The sequence below is a fragment of the Somniosus microcephalus genome, chromosome 4 (genome assembly GCF_052327205.1).
Source record: "Somniosus microcephalus isolate GS21.2 chromosome 4, FLI_Smic_1.0, whole genome shotgun sequence".
NCBI lineage: Eukaryota > Metazoa > Chordata > Chondrichthyes > Squaliformes > Somniosidae > Somniosus > Somniosus microcephalus.
In genome coordinates, this window is record NC_140990.1 from 43,137,686 (window position 1) to 43,157,943 (window position 20,258).

The 20,258-nt window shown below is 49.8% G+C and overlaps 1 pseudogene; it reads right to left on the bottom strand.

Moving 5' to 3' along the window:
* The window catches only part of LOC147118742 (uncharacterized), an 88,309-nt pseudogene extending 68,300 nt beyond the window's left edge, over nt 1-20,009 (bottom strand).
* Between the last annotated feature and the right edge of the window lie 249 nt (nt 20,010-20,258).

Sequence of the window (20,258 nt, forward strand, 5' to 3'; positions counted from 1 at the left end):
TTAGGATTGGGGTTAGTGGTTGGGGTTAGTGGTTATTGGTTAGGATTGGTGTTCGTGGTTGTGGTTAGTGGTTAGGATTGGGGTTAGTGGTTGGGGTTAGTGGTTATTTGTTAGGATTGGGGTTAGTGGTTGAGGACAGTGGTTATTGGATAGGGTTGGGGTTAGTGGCTGGGGCTAGTGGTTATTGGTTAGGATTGGGGTTAGTGGTTGAGGCAAGTGGTTATTGGTTAGGATTGGGGTTAGTGGTTCGGGCTGGTGGTTGTTGGTTAGGATTTGGGCTAGTGGTTATTGGTTAGGATTGGGGTTAGTGGTTGGGGCTCGTGGTTATTGGTTAGGTTTGGGGTTAGTGGTGGTGTTAATGGTTATTGGTTAGGATTGGGGTTAGCGGTTGGGGGTAGTAGTTATTGGTTAGGATTGTGGTTAGTGGTTGGGGCTAGTGGTTATTGGTTAGGATTGGGGTTAGTGGTTGGTGTTAGTGGTTATTGGTTCGGATTGGGGTTAGCGGTTGGGGGTAGTAGTTATTGGTTAGGATTGGGGTTAGTGGTTGGGGCTCGTGGTTATTGGCTAGGGTTGGGGTTAGTGTTTGAGGCTAGTGGTTATTGGTTAGAATTGGGGCTAGTGGTTGGGGCTCATGGTTATTGGTTAGGATTGGGTTTAGTGGTTGGGGCTAGTGGTTATTGGTTAGAATTGGGGTTAGTGGTTGGGGCTCGTGGTTATTGGTTAGGATTGGGGTTAGTGGTTGGGGCTCGTGGTTATTGGTTAGGATTGGGGTTAGTGGTTGGGGCTCGTGGATATTGGTTAGGATTGGGGTTATTGGTTCGGGCTAGTGGTTGTTGGTTAGGATTGGGGCTAGTGGTTGTTGGTTAGGATTGGGGTTAGTGGTTGGGGCTCGTGGTTATTCGTTAGGATTGGGGTTATTGGTTGGGGCTCGTGGTTGTTGGTTAGGATTGGGGCTAGTGGTTGTTGGTTAGAATTGGGGTTAGTGGTTGGGGCTCGTGGTTGTTGGTTAGGATTGGGGTTAGTGGTTGTGGCTCGTGGTTATTGGTTAGGATTGGGGTTAGTGGTTGGGGCTCGTGGTTATTGGTTAGGATTGGAGTTAGTGGTTGGGGCCAGTGGTTATTGTTTAGGATTTGGGTTAGTGTGGTGAACCACTGTTTGTATTCCACTGTGTACATGTCTGTACATGCCTCGGCTGACTCCTCCCACGAGTCCAGGTATAAAGGTGACTGCTCCACAGTCCCTCTGTATTCTGGACTGGTCGACCACTCGAGGCACACCTTCATTCTCTTGTTAATAAAAGCCTGTTAGTTACTCGCTTAACCTCAGTCATTTGAGTGATTGATAGCGCATCAATTTTATTAACAAGATTTTTTATAATGGAGAAGATCCTCACACCAGCATGCCTAGACTTAGACCATCGGGAGGCTTACGCATCCACCAAGTTTGCTCACTGGCTTAGGTGCTTTGAAAAATTACTGATCGCCTCCGCTGCAATGGTCAAATCGGATGAGGACAAACTGGATGTCCTGACCTCCAAAGTCAACCACCGAGCGTACTCGGTCATCCAGGATGCGACCTCGTACACGGCTGCTATCAAGCTCCTCAAGGACCAGTACACGCGCCCAGTGAACAAGGTGTACGCCAGGCACCTCCTGGGGAGTTGTAAGCAACAACCTGGGGAATCGACCGAGGAATACCTTCAGGCACTGTCTGTGCTTGGCCGGGCCTGTGGTTGTAAGGATGTAAAGGCCGCCGTGTACACAGAGGAACTTATCCGGGACGCTTTTGTAGCGGGCCACAGGTCCAATTACACCCGACAGCGACTGTTGGAGCAGAGTGACCTCGACCTCAACAAGGCCTCTGAACTCGCACTATCATTGGACGCAGCCTACCGGGGCATGGATGCCGACTCCTCTGCACCGTGGACGCCGCGGGGAACGACAGCCTGGGACACAGTAGGACCCTCTCATAGCGCCGTGCCACCCCAGCCACATCCCAGCAATGGCCCAACTACCGCAGCAGTGTCCCAAGGCCAGAAATGCTACTTCTGTGGCCAGGCCAAACACCCCAGAGCGCGCTGCCCGGCGAAAAATGCGATCTGCTCGGGCTGCGGGAAGAAGGGACACTACGCCAGCATCTGCAGGGCCAAAGCCACCCCAAACCCCAGCAGCGCCACGTGTGGGCCGTGCGGGCCGCCATCTTGGGCCTCCCCAGCCATGTGCGAACCACCGGAACAGCAGCCATTTTGGACGCCTCCAGCCCCATGGGGATCATGGATGCCGCCATCTTGGACGCCAGCCAGGACACAGCAGGCCCCCAACACCACCTCATCTGATGCCCGCAACGACACACCGACCCCTACGCTGGCCTCCGTTACGCTGGACCAAGCGAGACCACACCAACTGGCCCGGTCCACAATGGACATTAAGGTAAATGGTCACGAAACAATCTGCCTTTTTGACTCTGGGAGCACGGAGAGCTTCATCCACCCCGACACGGTGCGGCGTTGCTCTCTCCCAGTCCTGCCTGCGCACCAGCGGATTTCTATGGCCTCCGAGTCCCAGTCGGCGGACATTGGCGGCTACTGCGTGGTGACACTCTTAGTAGACGGGACTGTGTACGATAATTTTAAACTTCTGGTCCTGCCGCACCTCTGCGCTGCCGTTCTACTGGGGTTAGATTTTCAGTGCCACCTTAAAAGTGTTACGATGGCGTACGGTGGACCCCTACCCCCACTCACAGTCCGCAGCCAGCAGCTTCCAAATTGCCCGCCGCACACCAGGTGCAACCTCTCCACACTCAGAGTCACCCCCCCCCCCCCCCACTGTTTGCTAACCTCACCCCCGACTGTAAGCCCATCGCCACAAAGAGCAGGCGATACAGTGCCGGGGACAGGGTTTTCATTAAAACCAAAGTGGAGCGGCTCCTGAAGGAGGGGATTATTGAGGGCAGCACCAGCCCCTGGTGAGCCCAGGTTGTGGTCGTTAAGACCGGCAAGAAGCAGCGCCTGGTCATCGACTACAGCCAGACAATAAATCGCTACACCCTGCTGGACGCTTACCCACTCCCCCGCATAGCTGATATGGTCAACCAGATCGCGCAGTACCCCGTCTTCTCGACCATTGACCTGAAATCAGCGTACCACCAGCTCCCTATCCGCCCTGAGGACCGCCAGTATACTGCCTTTGAGGCAAACGGCCGCCTCTATCACTTCCTTAGGGTTCCCTTTGGCGTCATCAACGGGGTTTCCGTCTTCCAAAGGGAGATGGACCGGATGGTCGATCAAAATGCATTGCAGGCCACTTTCCCATATCTGGACAATGTGACCATCTGCGGCCATGACTTGCAGGACCATGACGCAAACCTCGAAAAATTCCTCTGCACCGCCCAACTCCTGAACCTGACGTATAACAAGGAGAAGTGCATATTCCGCACAACCCACCTCGCCATCCTTGGCTGTGTTGTGGAACACGGAGTCATCGGTCCCGACCCCGACCGGATGCGTCCCCTTATGGAACTCCCACTGCCCCACTGCCTCAAGGCCCTGAAGAGGTGCCTAGGGTTTTTCTCCTATTACGCCCAGTGGGTCCCCTACTATGCGGACAAGGCCCGTCCGCTGATCAAGTCCACCTCTTTTCCCTTGACAGCAGAGGCCTGCTTAGCCTTCCACCGTATCAAGGATGACATTGCCAAAGCCACCATGCACGCAGTGGACGAATCCATCCCCTTCCAGGTGGAAAGCGACGCGTCCGACTTTGCCCTGGCCGCTACCCTTAATCAGGCGGGAGACCCGTGGCCTTCTTTTCATGTCATTGGAGGCACTACCTGGCCGGAAAACGATTTACCCTGCTCACTGACCAGCGTTCAGTTGCTTTTATGTTTAACAACAAGCAGAGGGGCAAAATCAAAAATGACAAGATCTTGAGGTGGAGAATCGAACTTTCCACCTACAATTACGAGATCTTGTACCGGCCCGGGAAGCTCAATGAACCCCCGGATGCTCTATCGCGTGGCACCTGCGCCAGCACGCAGATCGATAGACTGCGGGCCCTCCACAATGACCTCTGTCACCCGGGGGTCACCAGGTTCTTCCACTTCATCAAGGCCCGCAACCTGCCTTACTCCATTGAGGAGGTCAGGACCATGACCAGGAACTGCCAAGTCTGCGCTGAGTGCAAACCGCACTTTCATAGACCAGACAGGGCTCACCTGATAAAAGCCACTCGCCCCTTCGAGCGCCTGAGCGTTGATTTTAAAGGGCCTCTCCCCTCCTCCGACCGCAATGTGTACTTCCTCAACATTATTGATGAGTACTCCCATTTCCCGTTCGCCATCCCCTGCCCGGACATGACCAGTGCCACGGTCATTAAATGTCTGAACGACCTCTTCACCCTGTTCGGTTTCCCCAGCTATATCCATAGCGACCGGGGCTCATCGTTTATGAGTGATGAACTCTGCCAGTACCTGCTCGCTAGGGGTATTGCCACAAGCAGGACCACCAGTTACAACCCCCGGGGGAACGGACAGGTGGAAAGAGAGAATGCGACAGCTTGGAAGGCCGCCCTGCTAGCCTTAAAGGCTAGGGGCCTTCCGACCTCCCGCTGGCAGGATGTGCTCCCCGATGCGCTCCACTCTATTTGGTCACTGCTCTGCACTGCCACTAACGCCACCCCTCATGAGAAAATGTTTGTCTTCCCAAGGAAGTCCACATCGGGGACATCGCTACCGCCATGGCTGACGTCCCCAGGGCCGGTCCTACTGAGAAGACACGTGAGGACCCATAAAACGGACCCCCTGGTCGAGAGGGTCGACCTCCTCCACGCCAACCCCCAGTATGCTTACATTGCGTACCCGGACGGGCGGGAGGACACAGTCTCCATATGAGACCTTGCACCCTCGGGGGCCCCAGTAACCCACTACCACCCCCCCCCCACGATCCAATATCCAACCCCAGCAGACAGCACGCCTGGGCCCCACGACCCGCTCGACACCCATGAGGACTACACACCAGTGCCCCAGCCTACGTGGGACTCGACGCCGGAATCTTCACTACCCCTGCCATCGCCACGTCGATCACAGCGGCAGACAAGACCTCCGGAGAGACTCCAATACACAAACTTTTAGTACGCTTCACCCCGCCGGACTCATTTCTAAACAAGGGGTGAATGTGGTAAACCACTGTTATACCTGCCTGTGTGGGTGTTTGTATTCCACTGTGTACATGTCTGTACATGCCTCGGCTGACTCCTCCCACGAGTCCAGGTATAAAGGTGACTGCTCCACAGTCCCTCTGTGTTCTAGACTGGTCGACCACTCGAGGCACACCTTCATTCTCTTGTTAATAAAAGCCTGTTAGTTACTCGCTTAACCTCAGTCTTTTGAGTAATTGATAGCGCATCACCATCATCTTCTCAAGGGTAATTAGGGATGGGCACTAAATGCAGGCCTAGCCAGCCAGTGACGCCCACATCCCATCAATGAATTTAAAAAAAAGCTATTGGCGCGGTAGCCTACCTGAGATCCCTGGATGATGAGGGCCAAAGCAACGTGGGATTTGTCCTGGGAAAGGCGAAGTTGACACCCCGGCCAGAGCCCACCATACCACGCCTGGAGTTATGCGCTGCAGTATTAGCGGTGGAGAGTGCGGGGGAAATTGAAACAGCATATAAGAAGGGCAAAGAGACAATATGAGAAAAGATTAGCGGGTAACGTAAAAGGGAACCCAAAAATCTTCTATAAACATATGAAAAGTAAAAGGATAGTTAAACGAATGGTGGGGCCGATTAGGGACCAAGTAGGAGCTCATCATACGGAGGCAGAGGGCATGGCTGAGGTACTGAATGAGTACTTAGCATCTGTCTCCACAAAAGATGAAGTTAATGTCGCAGTAGAGGAGGGGGGAGTAGAGAAATTGGATAAAAATGGATAGAAAGGAGGTGCTAAATAGGTTGGCATCACTCAAAGTTAACAAGTCACCCGGTCCAGATGCGATGCATCCTAGATTGCTGAGGGAAGCTAGGGTGGAGATAGCAGAAGCTCTGACCACAATCTTTCAATCTCCCTCAGATATATGGGAGTGGTGCCAGAGGACTGGAGGATTGGAAATGTTACACCCTGTTTAAAAAAGGGGAGAGGGTTAAACCTGGTAACTATAGGCCAATCAGTCTAATGTCAGTGTGGGTGAACGACTAGAGACCATTGTCAAGGACAAAATTAATTCTCACTTGGAGAAGCATGGGTTAATAAGGGGCAGCCAGTATGGATTTGTTAAAGGTAAATTGTGTCTGACTAAACTGATTGAGTTCTTTGATGAAGTAACAGAGGGTTGATGAAGGTAGTGCAGCAGATGTTGTATATATGGACGTTCAAAAGGCATTTGATAAAGTACCACACAAGAGACTTACTTGGAAAATAGAAGCACAGGGAATTAAAGGGCTGATGGTAATTTGGGTATAATTGGCTAAGGGAGAGGAGACAGTGAGCAGTGCTGAGGGATGTTTTTCTGACTGGAGGGAAGTATGCAATGGGTTCCCCCAGGGGTCGGGATTAGGACCATTGCTTTTCTTGTTATATATAACTGACCTGGACTTAGGTATAGGTGTACAATTTCGAAATTTACGGATGATACAAAACTTGGCAACGTAGTAAATAGTGAGCATAGTAGTAGCAGACTTCAGGAGGACAGAGACAGACTGTGAAATGAGCAGACACAAGGCAGATGAAATTAAATGAGGATAAGTGTGAAGTGATGCACTTTGGGAGAAACAACAGGGAGAGGCCGTATAATCTAAATGGGACTATTTTGAGGGGGTGCAAGAGCAGAGGGACCTGGGGGTCCATATTCACAAATCTTTGAAAGTGCCACAGCGTTGGTGAGGCGGTTCAGAAAGCGTATGGGATACTTGACTTTGTAAATAGGGCCTGTAGGGGGTTTTGCACAGGCGTGTTTGGTCAGTCAGCTTTGCCTCGGACTACCTTCTTTGAGCGGTTCAAATCACTCGCCCCCTGGGTTCTGGGCACCGGACTTAGGTACAGGCAGCGGTACAGAGAAGACTCGAGTAGACAGGTGGTTGGATGCAAACAAAACCAAGATTTTATTGAAGAGGAAAACTTGATACAATCTTATGGAAAAATTACTAGTGTACACTTCTACAGGCAAAAATTACAAGAGACTCATAATAATACTATACTTATACTTATACAGGGAAATGGGGAACACACGGCACATCGAGGGAAAACAACTATCTTAACAATCCCTTATCCTTATCCCACCCCCTATACCTAACTAGGTTAAGTTATGAGGGGTCAGAATTCATGCTCACCAATCAAAAGGGTTTGTTAGACTCAAAAGTCGTTGGGTTCGGGGTTCGCTCTTGGTGCTCTCTGGAGCCTGCTGTCGTCACATGGGCTCCAGGCCCTGCAAGGGCGTTGTCCAGGTTCGAGTACCCCAAAGTTAAAGTCTCTGCTTGGGTACTTTACTTTGCAGGGATGGTCCTTCGTCGACAGCTTGAGTTTGCATGAAGATAGTCGCAGGTCAGCTGAGGCTGAAGGCCCGATGATTCGAAGCCTACCCTCAGTTGGTCTTCCTCAGTTGGTCTTCTTCAGGTGGCCTTCCCTCCTCCCCTCGTCGCGTCCCACTTCACCTGGCCTGAATCGCCCGTGTTCGCACGACCCGGTGCCGGGGCGAGTCCCGATAGTGTGGGAAAGGGCACGGGCAAAGGCCAGGCGGGGGTAAGCGCGGGGCGGGGGAAGAGCAGTAGCCACGAGGGCAAGGGGCCGAAGAGCCGGGAGAGTGGCAGCACCAGCACCAGAGCAGCAGGAGAGCAGAGCAGGAGTTCACCGATTGCTCCCCGGGGGCCTTCAATTATACCTTCGTCGAAAACCCTTATCTGCGCACCAAATCAGGTTAGTTCCTTGTTTTAATTTTGGCAGGCTAGTTAAAATAATGGTAGCAATCTATACTGATGGTTTTTAGATGGCCGGTAACTGCATCTACCGGCCCGATAATTGACTTGTATTGTCCTGAAAGTCCTCGATGGATGTGTTTAATCTGTTTCCGATTATGTATGCAGACTGTTTGATGGCCTTAACTATAGGCCTAATTGAATTTAGATCTGTCTCCAATTCGGTCTAATACATAATTCACAGTTCTGTCTGGGTCCCAAAACACAAAGTTCTCTTCACAGAAAGCCTGCAGCCTTAGTTTCGATTTCTCCCAAGCTGTCCGCGCTGCAGAATCCATTTTGGAATCCCGCAGGCTTTCTGCCACGAGGCACCGACGCCATCTTGGGTACCCATTTTAATTTAAAATGTCCACGCAGGGTCCCTTTTATTAATAAACTTCAGGGAGATGCACAAATTTTCAAATCTTACAGGCCATTGAATACAAAAACAAGGAAGTTACACTAAACCTTTACAAATCACTAGTTAGGAACATAGGACAGGAGGCCATTCAGCCCCTCGAGCCTGTTCCGCCATTCAATGAGATCATGGCTGATCTGCGACCTAACTCCATACACCCACCTTTGGCCCATATCCCTTAATACCTTTGGTTAACAAAAACCTATCAATCTCAGATTTAAAACTAACAATTGATCTCGCATCAATTGCCGTTTGTGGAAGAGAGTTCCAAACTTCTACCACCCTTTGTGTGTAGAAGTGTTTCCTAATTTCACTCCTGAAAGGTCTGGCTCTAATTTTTAGACTATGTCCCCAGTCCTAGAATCCCCAGCCAGCGGAAATAGTTTCTCTCTGTCTACCCTATCTGTTCCCCTTAATATCCTGAAAACTTCGATCAGATCACACCTTAACCTTCTAAATTCCAGGGAATACAACCCTAATTTGTGTAATCTCTCCTCGTAACTTAATCCTTGAAGTCCGTGTCTCACCAGGTCAGGTGATTGGCTGAATCCGCGTCTACACACCGAACACGTGTGCGGTTTGTCATCGCTGCGATCGCTGCTTTCTCCTTCCATGTGCAAAGACCGATGATATTCAGGTCCGGATGAATCGAGCAACTGTCAGATCTTGACGTGATGTTTGGTTTGAGCTTCCTGCCTGTAACTGCTCCACTTCTATAACCCTGTAAATAGAGTTCAGAAAAGGATCAGAGGCAAACTGTTGTTTAACTTTCCCCTTTCCGAACCTAGGGGCAGTGAAGCTGATTTTCAGGCCCCAGCTGCTGCACAGGTTGGTTGAAAGGGTCAACAGTAATGGCGGCTGTAATACCCACAAGCCCCCACGCTCCAGAAAGTGCTCTGTTGATACAGTCCCGCATGTGCTCATGGGCCCCGCGCTCTCCCTCCTGCTCCACAATCGCCCGTCTCGATCGGTCCACAACGCGCATGCTCAACACACAAAACCCTGCGGTAGGCACATCGGTCGCTCATGTGGAGCCGCAACATCTGGTACACGTGCGCGGCTCAGATGGGGGCGAGTCGATGTTTCGCCTCAGCCTCCAGGGAGCTGCGCATGCGCAGGACGACCCAACATTCTTCCTGTCAGCAATCACTCCCTCGTTTCTTTAATAAAAACAGAAACTGCTGGAAATACTCAGCAGGTCAGGCAGCATCTGTAGAGAGAGAAACAGAGTTAATGTTTCAGGTCGATGACCTTTCGTCAGAACAGCTGGTTCGTTAGTGTCAGCTGTGACTCAGTTGGTAGCACTCTCGCCTCTGAGTCAGAAAGTTGTGGGTTCAAGTCCCAGCCCAGAGACTTGAACACCAAAATCTAGGCTGACACTCCAGTGCAGTGCTGAGGGAGTGCGGCACTGTCGGCCCCGTCTGCTCTCTCAGGTGGATGTCAAAGATCCTATGGCACTATTTCGAAGAAGAAAAGCAAAGAGAGGGCATGAAAAAATATTGGCAAAGAAAACAAATGGAGCCTATTAGGGACTATAAAGGTAACCTGTGTGTGGAAGCGGAAGACATGAATATGGTTTTTAATGAATACTTTGCGCCTGTTTTCACAAAAGAGAGGGATGATGCAGACATTGCAATCAGGGAGGAGTGTTGCAGTGGGGAAAGAGTTAAACTGACATCACTGGCAGTTTCACTGAATGGTGTAATAAAGACCATACTTTGCAGTAGTAAGATTTTTCTGAGTTGCTGAATTGGCAGTTGAGATAACATAGCCGGACATGGAACCATAAGAGGCCGAGAGGATGCAAGTTCTGTTCTGGCAGGAAAGTAAAACAATGAGTTGGAAGTAAAAGAGGCCTAGAAGGGCAGGAAAGGAGGACAATGAGTCAGAAGTACAATGTTAATGAGACCCCATCTGGCATAAACAGAGGTCAGAGGTTTTACACACTGCTTGACATATACTTTTCCGATAATAAAGGCGGTACTTTAATGTAACGCGGCACAGGCAACCAATCAGTGAAGATGCATGTGGGCCAGGATCCAATCGGGTGGCAGGAATGAATTGTGCATGAGATGGCCATGTGTATTGTAATGTATAAAAATGTAGTGTTTGCTGTACCAATTTGGAAAGGTCTGACTAAGACAGAGCAGACTGTTTCCCCACCGGTGTAATAAGACAACTTGACTATCGATCTAAAACCTTGTGTCGACTGTTGGTTTAAAATACTCCACAACAATTGGCGTCACGAACAGGATTTGAACCTGTGCGGGGATAGACAGTACACATGGACCAGGGTCCCGCAGGGGTTCCACAACAGTCCAAATATATTCCACCGTGTACTGAGTCAAGCCTTAGACGGGTTAGACCTATCAAAGTACCAGAGCGCCCTACTCCAATATGTCGATGTCATAATGATTGCATCAGAGGATGCCAAAGGACACATGGGAGCATTACTAGCCACCCTCCGGACACTTCAGAAAGCTGGCTTTAAATTGAAACCCAAAAAGGCACAGGTTGGACTGTCCAAAGTAAAGTATCTGGGGCACGAAATGAGCCAGGGGTATAAGGCACTCCCACAGGAACAAAGGCAGCCATAAAAGACATGCCAAGGCCAGTGACCGTCCGGGGAGTGAGGAAAGTGTTGGGACTGTTTAACTACTGCAGGAATTTTATATCAGACTTTGCAGGGAAAGCAGAGCTGATTCAATGGTTAGTTAAAGGGGGAGACCCGCCACTAAGATAGAATGGGAATCGGAGCAGGACGAGGCTTATGCAAAATTAAAAGCAGCCCTGACGTCCGCACCCGCACTAGGATTGCCAAATATCGTCAAACCATTCCATATATATATATATATATATAAGTAAGTATAGACGGGAACTTCTATAATGCTGTAGTCACCCAAGAGTACGGGGGAGATATGAGGCCAATTGCCTATTACTCCACCCAACAAACCCCCGTGGCTAAAGGAATGGCGAGATGTGTGGCGGCCCTCGACTGTGCCACATGGGCGGTGCAGATATGCGAGCCCGTCACTATGTCAGGGCAGCTGATATTACACACACAACACACAGTGTGGACCTGCTAAACACAGGCAAAATGAAGGCTGTATCAGACAGAAGGAGGGCGGCTTGGGAAGCAGTATTGCTCCCCAAGGACAGATCAGTCCAGATTATAAGGGAACCTAAGAGTCAACCCCGCAGAGGGAATGCTATCAGAGGGTGAGGCACACGAGTGTCAGTTAGTATTCGAAGATGTCGTCAGTGGAACCGTATCAGAATCGCCCCTTGAAAATCCCGAACACACCTTTTATGTAGACGGATCTCGCTGATATATAAATGGGGAGCCACCCACTGGTTGGGCAGTAGTATCCGAGAACGGAGAAACAGTCGCAAAGGGAGGGCTTGAAGGAGGAACCTCAGCGCAGGTAGCAGAACCAGTGGCTCCCACGGAAGCATTGAAATTGGCAAAGGGAAAACGAGAAAATATATACAGAGACAGTAGATATGCGTTTGGGGTAGTACATCATTATATGATAGCGTGGAATAGGAGAGGAAACATAGAAGATAGGAGCAGGAGTAGGCCATTCGGCCCCTTGAGCCTGCTCCGCCATTCAATGAGATCATGGCTGATCATCCAAATTCAGAACCCGGTCCCTGCCTTCTCCCCATATCCCTTGATCCCTTTAGCCTTAAGAAATATATCCAACTCCTTCTTGAATATATTTAATGAATTGGCCTCCACTGCCTTCTGTGGTAGAGAATTCTACAGGCTCACCACACTCTGGGTGAAGAAATTCCTCCTCATCGCTGTCCTGAATGGCTTACCCCTTATCCTTAGACTGTGACCCCTGGTTCTGGACTCCCCCGCCATCGGGAACATCCTTCCTGCATCTAGTCTGTCTAGTCCTGTTAGAATTTTATAAGTTTCAATCAGATCCCCACTCATTCTTCTAAACTCCAGCGAGTATAAGCCCAATTGACCCAATCTCTCCTCATACGTCATTCCTGCCATCCCAGGTATCAGTCTGGTGAATCTTCGCTGCACTCCCTCCATGGCAAGAACATCCTTCCTCAGATAAGGCGACCAAAACTGCACACAATACTCAAGGTGTGGTCTCACCAAGGCCCTGTACAACTGCAGCAAGACATCCTTGTTCCTGTACTTGAACCCTCTCGCTACGAAGGCCAACATACATTTGCCTTCTTAACCGCCTGCTGCACCTGCATGCTTACCTTCAGCGACTGGTGCACAAGGACACCCAGGTCTCGTTGCACTTCCCCTTCTCCCAATCCATTGCCATTCAGATAATCTGCCTTCCTGTTCTTGCCACCAAAGTGGATAACCTCGCATTTTTCCACATTATACTGCATCTGCCATGCTTCTGCCCAATCACCCAACCTGTCCAAATCATACTGGAGTTTCTCGGCATCCTCCTCACAGCACACACGCCCACCCAGCTTTGTGTTGTCTGTGCTCATCTAACTGCTTCTACCAATTACTTTAAATCTATGGCCCCTGGTTATTGACCTCGCTGATAAGGAAAATATGTCCCTCCTACCCACTCTATCCAGGCCCCTCATAATTTTATGCACCAAAGAGCAGTTAGTAACAGAGATTGGAGAAGTTTGGGGCTTTTTCTTGCACTGAAGCAGCGAAGGATGAGGGCCAGCCTGATGGAGGTCCTCAAGACCATGAGGGTTATTGATCAAAGGCAAATGACAGATTCCTCTCCGGGCACCTCAAAGTCTGCATGCGCCGCTCTTGTTGGGGTTTAGAACGCGCATGCTCAGGGGCAGAGTCCCAGGACCAGCTGCTAGTGCGCATGCTCAGGGGGCAGCGGAGTCCCAGAACCAGCTGCTAGTGGGCATGCTCAGGGGCAGAGTCACAGGACCAGCTGCTAGTGGGCATGCTCAGGGGCAGAGTCACAGGGCCAGCTGCTAGTGGGCATGCTCAGGGGCAGAGTCACAGGACCAGCTGCTAGTGGGCATGCTCAGGGACAGAGTCCCAGGACCAGCTCCTAGTGGGCATGCTCAGGGGCAGAGTCCCAGGACCAGCTGCTAGTGGGCATGCTCAGGGGCAGAGTCCCAGGACCAGCTGCTAGTGGACATGCTCAGGGGCAGAGTCCCAGGACCAGCTGCTAGTGGACATGCTCAGGGGCAGCGGTGACCCAGAACCAGCTGCTAGTGGGAATGCTCAGGGGCAGCTGCTAGTGGGCATGCTCAGGGGTAGCAGAGTCTCAGGACCAGCTCCTAGTGGGCATGCTCAGGGGCAGAGTCCCAGGACCAGCTGCTAGTGGGCATGCTCAGGGGCAGAGGCCCAGGACCAGCTGCTAGTGGGCATGCTCAGGGGCAGAGTCCCAGGACCAGCTGCTAGTGCGCATGCTCAGGGGCGACACTCATTAACGGTTGAATAGTCGGAATTACCGGCGGAAAGCGACTTTTTTCAGCTAGACGGACGAGCGGAGAGAGACGGGGAAATAAATGACGGTAAACACAAACCTGGGAGTCCGAGGGTCCCGGGAAGCGAACGGAGCAGATTCAGCCTCACGGAGCGGGTCAGACTTTCTCAGAGACACGTGACCGGGGCCCACGGCCTCAGTGACGTCACAGCCTCCTGGACATGTGATCCGAGCCCGCGGCCTGATTGACGGGAGCTTCCGACCAATAGGGAGCGAGCCGGCGGCGGGTCCTCCAACCAATCGGGGAACCCGAGGGACGGGACTAGCGCCGGCTGATTGTCTGATCCGCAGGGCAGCGAGTTTCTCCAGTCCCTTGTTCAGGGGCCGGGGCCAGGGGAGGCTGTGGGCCTTTATTCCCCTTATTGGACGCAAGGCTCTTTGTCTCACAACACACTGGCTCAGGTTTTAATAAAGACTTTTTAAATTCATGAATAAGAGCAGATAAACCCCGTGCTTCTGTAGAACAAACTGTCTAATATTTGGGAGTAAAAGGACAAGTTTTTTTCCCTCTGGAGAATGTTATTAGTTTCAGGAAACAACAACAACAACCACTTGTATTTATAAAGCACCTTTAATGTAGTAAAACGTCCCAAGGCTCTTCACAGGAGTGTTAGAAAACAAAATTTGACACCGAGCCACATAAGGAGATATTCGGGCAGATGACCAAAAGCTTGGTCAAAGAGGTAGGTTTTAAGGAGCATCTTAAAGAAGGAGAGAGAGAGGGAGAGGTTTAGGGAAGGAATTCCAGAGCTTAGGGCCCAGGCAGCTGAAGGCACGGCCACCAATGGTGGAGCGATTAAAATCGGGGATGCTCAAGAGGCCAGAATTAGAGAAGCGCAGATATCTCAGGAGGTTGTGGGGCTGGAAGAGATTAGAGAGATAGGGAGGGGCAAGGCCATGGAGGGATTTGAAAACAAGGATGAGAATTTTAAGGATGAGACACTTGAGGAAAAGCAGGGAGTGGGGGAGGGTCAAGCCCTTATGGTACAGGGTCGCTAATTCTGTTCTGCAACAGTTACTGGGACAGACTGTATCTCCCCCTCTCCTCCACACAGGGATTTGTGGTAGTTAAAGGGACAGTGATTCTTCTTGTTCTGCGAGATTGTAATTAAAGGGACACTACTCTGAGATGGCTGCGAACTTTTAGAGCCGCCAGCCTTTCTAAAACATCTTCCTGTCTTTGAGGATCTGTGTGAACTCGCTGGTGAGTCAGCAGGTTGGATGAACTTTGAAACCTCTTTACACAGTCAGAACATTTAAAGGGTCTCTCGTCGGTTCTGGGGCAGGAGGGATCTGGTTAACAGTGATCACAATATCATTAGGTTTAAAGTAGTTATGGAAAGGGACAAAGAAAAATCAACGGTGAAAATATCCAGCTGGAAGAGAACTAATTTCAGTGATGTGAGAAGGGATCGAGCACAGGTGGACTGGAAACAAAGGCTGTCCAGGAAAACAGTGAATGACCAATGGCAGGCCTTCAAGGCTGAGATAGTTCGGGTACAAACCAAGCATATTCCCATAAGGAGGAAAGATGGGGCATCCAAAGCTAGAGCTCCCTGGATGAGAAAGGATATCGAGGTTAGAATAAAACAGAAAAAGGAGGTTTACGACAAATGTCAGGTACAGAATACAGTCAAAAACCAGGCAGAATACAGAGAGTGCGGGGGAAATTGAAACAGGATATAAGAAGGGCAAAGAGACATTGGGGCAGTAATTCCTCCCCAAACGTGTGAGTACGGAAGGGGTACTCACGCGTCTGGCCGGAGGAAATGCCGGTTTTCAGCAGGCACAGCGCATGCGCTGAAAACTGGCATTTCCTCTCCTCTAACCCAAGAGGTGAAGAGGCTAGCGCGTGCGCTGTAGGGGGCAGCGCGTGCGTCTTGGATTTCCTCTGTTTTGGGGGATTTGCGCATGTGTAAAGGCCTCCGGTCTTTATGCTTGTAAAAAGCACACGTAAGTATTTATTTTTTACAGTTAAGTGGTGTTTTAGTGCAATTTAGAAAAAAAATTTCCACAGGTTTATTATTTTAAAGAATCTACAATAAGGTAAGTTTAGTTTTAGACCCTTTTTATTAAAAATTTATTTTTTTCAAAAAAAAAAAATTGTTTAAATTATTTTTTTAAACTTATTTATACTTAATTTAATTAATGATTGGGATGTTTTTTTTAAATTTTATTTAAAGTTTAAGTAGTGTTTTGGGGTGCAGTACTTCTCATGAGTTTGACAGTTCTTACTCTCAAACTTATGAATGAAGTTTCCCCTCCCCTGATTGGCTGAACAGTGCTCACCTGATCCCAGCCGGCACATCGCACGAACTACGCCGCTGGGTCAGGTTAGCACAGCGCGCCGACATCAGAACCAGGCCACTGACAGGAAATCCACTGCGGGCCAGGTTTCAGATGTCGGCGCGCCGGGTAAGTGCACATCGGGGGCTTACACGCGCGGCAAGCCCCCGACACCAAGTTCTGGGCCAATATGAGAAAAGATTAGCGGGTAACATAAAAGAGAACCCAAAAATCTTCTATAAACATATGAAAAGTAAAAGGATAGTTAAAGGAATGGTGGGGCCGATTAGGGACCAAATAGGAGCTAATCATACGGAGGCAGAGGGCGTGGCTGAGGTACTGAATGAGTACTTAGCATCTGTCTTCACAAAAGAAGAGGATGAAGTTAATGTCGCAGTAGAGGAGGGGGGAAGCAGAGAAATTGGATTAAAAATAGATAGAAAGGAGGTGCTAAACAGTCATCACTCAATGTTAACAAGTCACCCGGTCCAGATGCGATGCATCCTAGATTGCTGAGGGAAGCTAGGGTGGAAATAGCAGAAGCTCCGACCACAATCTTTCAATCTCCCTCAGATATATGGGAGTGGTGCCAGAGGACTGGAGGATTGCAAATGTTACACCCTGTTTAAAAAAAGGGGAGAGGGATAAACCTGGTAACTGCAGGCCAATCAGTCTAATGTCAGTGGTGGGTGAACGACTAGAGACCATTGTCAAGGACAAAATTAATTCTCACTTGGAGAAGCATGGGTTAATAAGGGACAGCCAGTATGGATTTGTTAAAGGTAAATCGTGTCTGACTAAACTGATTGAGTTCTTTGATGAAGTAACAGAGGGTTGATGAAGGTAGTGCAGTAGATGTTGTATATATGGACTTTCAAAAGGCATTTGATAAAGTACCACATAAGAGACTTACTTGGAAAATAGAAGCAGAGGGAATTAAAGGGCTGATGGTAATTTGGGTATATAATTGGCTAAGGGAGAGGAGACAGTGAGTAGTGCTGAGGGATGTTTTTCTGACTGGAGGGAAGTATGCAGTGGGTTCCCCCAGGGGTCGGGATTAGGACCATTGTTTTTCTTGTTATATATAACTGACCTGGACTTGGGTATAGGTGTACAAGTTTGAAGTTTACGGATGATACAAAACTTGGCAATGTAGTAAATAGTGAGCATAGTAGTAGCAGACTTCAGAAGGACAGAGACAGACTGTGAAATGAGCAGACACAAGGCAGATGAAATTAAATGAGGATAAGTGTGAAGTGATGCACTTTGGGAGAAACAACAGGGAGAGGCCGTATAATCTAAATGGGACTATTTTGAGGGGGTGCAAGAGCAGAGGGACCTGGGGGTCCATATTCACAAATCTATGAAAGTGCCACGGCAAGTTGGTGAGGCGGTTCAGAAAGCGTATGGGATACTTGGCTTTGCAAACAGGGCCATTGAATACAAAAACAAGGAAGTTACACTAAACCTTTACAAATCACTAGTTAGGAACATAGGACAGGAGGCCATTCAGCCCCTCGAGCCTGTTCCGCCATTCAATGAGATCATGACTGATCTGTGACCTAACTCCATACACCCGCCTTTGGCCCATATCCCTTAATACCTTTGGGTAACAAAAACCTATCAATCTCAGATTTAAAATTAACAATTGATCTCGCATCAATTGCCGTTTGTGGAAGAGAGTTCCAAACTTCTACCACCCTTTGTGTGTAGAAATGTTTCCTAATTTCACTCCTGAAAGGTCTGGCTCTAATTTTTAGACTATGTCCCCAGTCCTAGAATCCCCAACCAGTGGAAATAGTTTCTCTCTATCTACCCTATCTGTTCCCCTTAATATCCTGAAAACTTCGATCAGATCACACCTTAACCGTCTAAATTCCAGGGAATACAACCCTAATTTGTGTAATCTCTCCCCGTAACTTAACCCTTGAAGTCCGGGTATCATTCTGGTAAACCTACGCTGCACTCCCTCCAAGGCCAATATATCCTTCCTAAGGTGTGGTGCCCAGAACTGCTCACAGTACTCCAGGTGTGGTCCAACCAGGGTTTTGTACAGCTGCAGGGTTTTGGCCTCAGCTGGAGTCTTGTGTACAGTTCTGGGCACCACACTTTAGGAAGGATGTCAAGGCCTTGGAGAGGGTACAGAGGAGGTTGACCAGGATGGTACCAGGGATGAGGGACTTCAGTTATGTGGAGAGATTGGAGAAGCTGGGATTGTTCCCCTTAAAGCAGAGAAGGTTAAGAGGAGACCTAATAGAGGTGTTCAAAATGATGAGGGGTTTTGATCGAGCAAGTAGGGAGAAACTGTTCACTCTGGTAAGTGGGTCGGTAACCAAAGGTCACGGATTTAAAATACTTGCTAAAAGAACTAGAGGGGAAATGAGGAGAATTGTTTTCACACAGAAGGTTGTTAAGATCTGGAACGCACCATCTGAAAGGATGCTGGAATCAGGTTCCACAGGAACTTTCAAACGGTAATTGGACATGTCCTTGAAGAGGACTAGTTTGCAGAGTTCTGGGGATAAAGCTGGGGTTTGGGACTAAATTGGACAGCTCTTTCAAAGAGCCGGCACAGACACGATGGGCCGAATCACCTCCTTCTGTGCTGTTAGATTCGATGATCAGTGTGAACACGCTGGTGACTCTTAAGGCTCTTAGAGCTTTTAAAGCTCTTCCCACAGTCAGAACATTTCACGGATCCTCGTCAGTGTGAACAAGCTGGTGTGACAGGAGGGTGGATGACACAGTGAATCCCTTCCCACACACGGAGCAGGTGAACGGCCTCTCCCCAGTGTGGAGGAGCCGATGTTTCTTCAGCTCCCCAGAGCTTTTAAATCTCTTCCCACAGTCAGAACATTTAAAGGGTCTCTCGTCAGTGTGAACTCGCTGGTGTGCCAGCAGGTTGGAGGACCGAGCAAATCCTTTCCCACAGTCGGAGCAGATGAACGGCCTCTCCCCAGTGTGTAGGTGTTGGTGTCTCTTCAGATCCCGGGAGCTTTTAAAGGTGTTTCCACAGTCAGAACATTTAAAGGGTCTCTCGTCAGTGTGAACTCGCTGGTGTCTCTGCAGGTGGGATGATTCAGTGAATCCCTTCCCACATTCGGAGCAGGTGAATGGTCTCTCTCCAGTGTGGAGGCGCTGGTGTTTCTGCAGGTTGGATGACTGAGTGAATCCCTTCCCACATTCGGGGCAGGTGAACGCCCTCTCCCCAGTGTGAACTCGCTGGTGTGTCTGCAGGGTGGATGATTCAGTGAACCCCTTCCCACATTCGGAGCAGGTGAATGGTCTCTCTCCAGTGTGGAGGCGCTGGTGTTTCTGCAGGTTGGATGACTGAGTGAATCCCTTCCCACAGTCAACACAGTTAAACGGCCTCTCATCAGTGTGGACAAGCCAGTGTTGCTTCAGATCCTGGGGGCTTTTAAAGCTCTTCCCACAGTCAGAACACTGAAATGGTCTCTCGTCAGTGTGAACAAGCTGGTGTCGCTTCAGATCCTGGGGGCTTTTAAAGCTCTTCCCACAGTCAGAACACTGAAATGGTCTCTCGTCAGTGTGAACTCGCTGGTGTGTTTGCAGGTGGGATGACCAAACAAATCCCTTTCCACACACGGAGCAGGTGAATGGACTGTCCCTGGTGTGACTGCGCCGTTGAACTTCCAATGCAGATGGGGAACTGAATCCCTTCCCACCGTCCCCACCTTTACCCGGTTTCTCCCCGGTGTGACGGTGCACATGTCTCGCCAGGTCAGGCAATCGGCGGAATCCACGTCCACACACTGAACACGTGTGCGGTTTGACATCTCTGCAATCGCTGCTTTCTCCTTGCATGTGCAAAGGCCGATGATATTCAGGTCCGGATGAATCGAGTGACTCTTTCAGATCTTGACGTGATGTTTGGTCTGAGCTTCCCGCCTGTAACTGCTCCACTTCTATAACCCTGTAAATTGAGTTCAGAAAAGGATCAGAGACAAACTGTTGTTTAACTTTCCCCTTTCCGAACCTAGGGGCAGTGAAGCTGATTTTCAGGCCCCAGCTGCTGCACAGGTTGGTTGAAAGGATCAGCAGTAATGGCGGCTGTAATACCCACAAGCCCCCGGCGCTGCAGAAAGCGCTCTGTTGACTCTGAGTCCCGCGCATGTGCGCATGGCCCCCGCG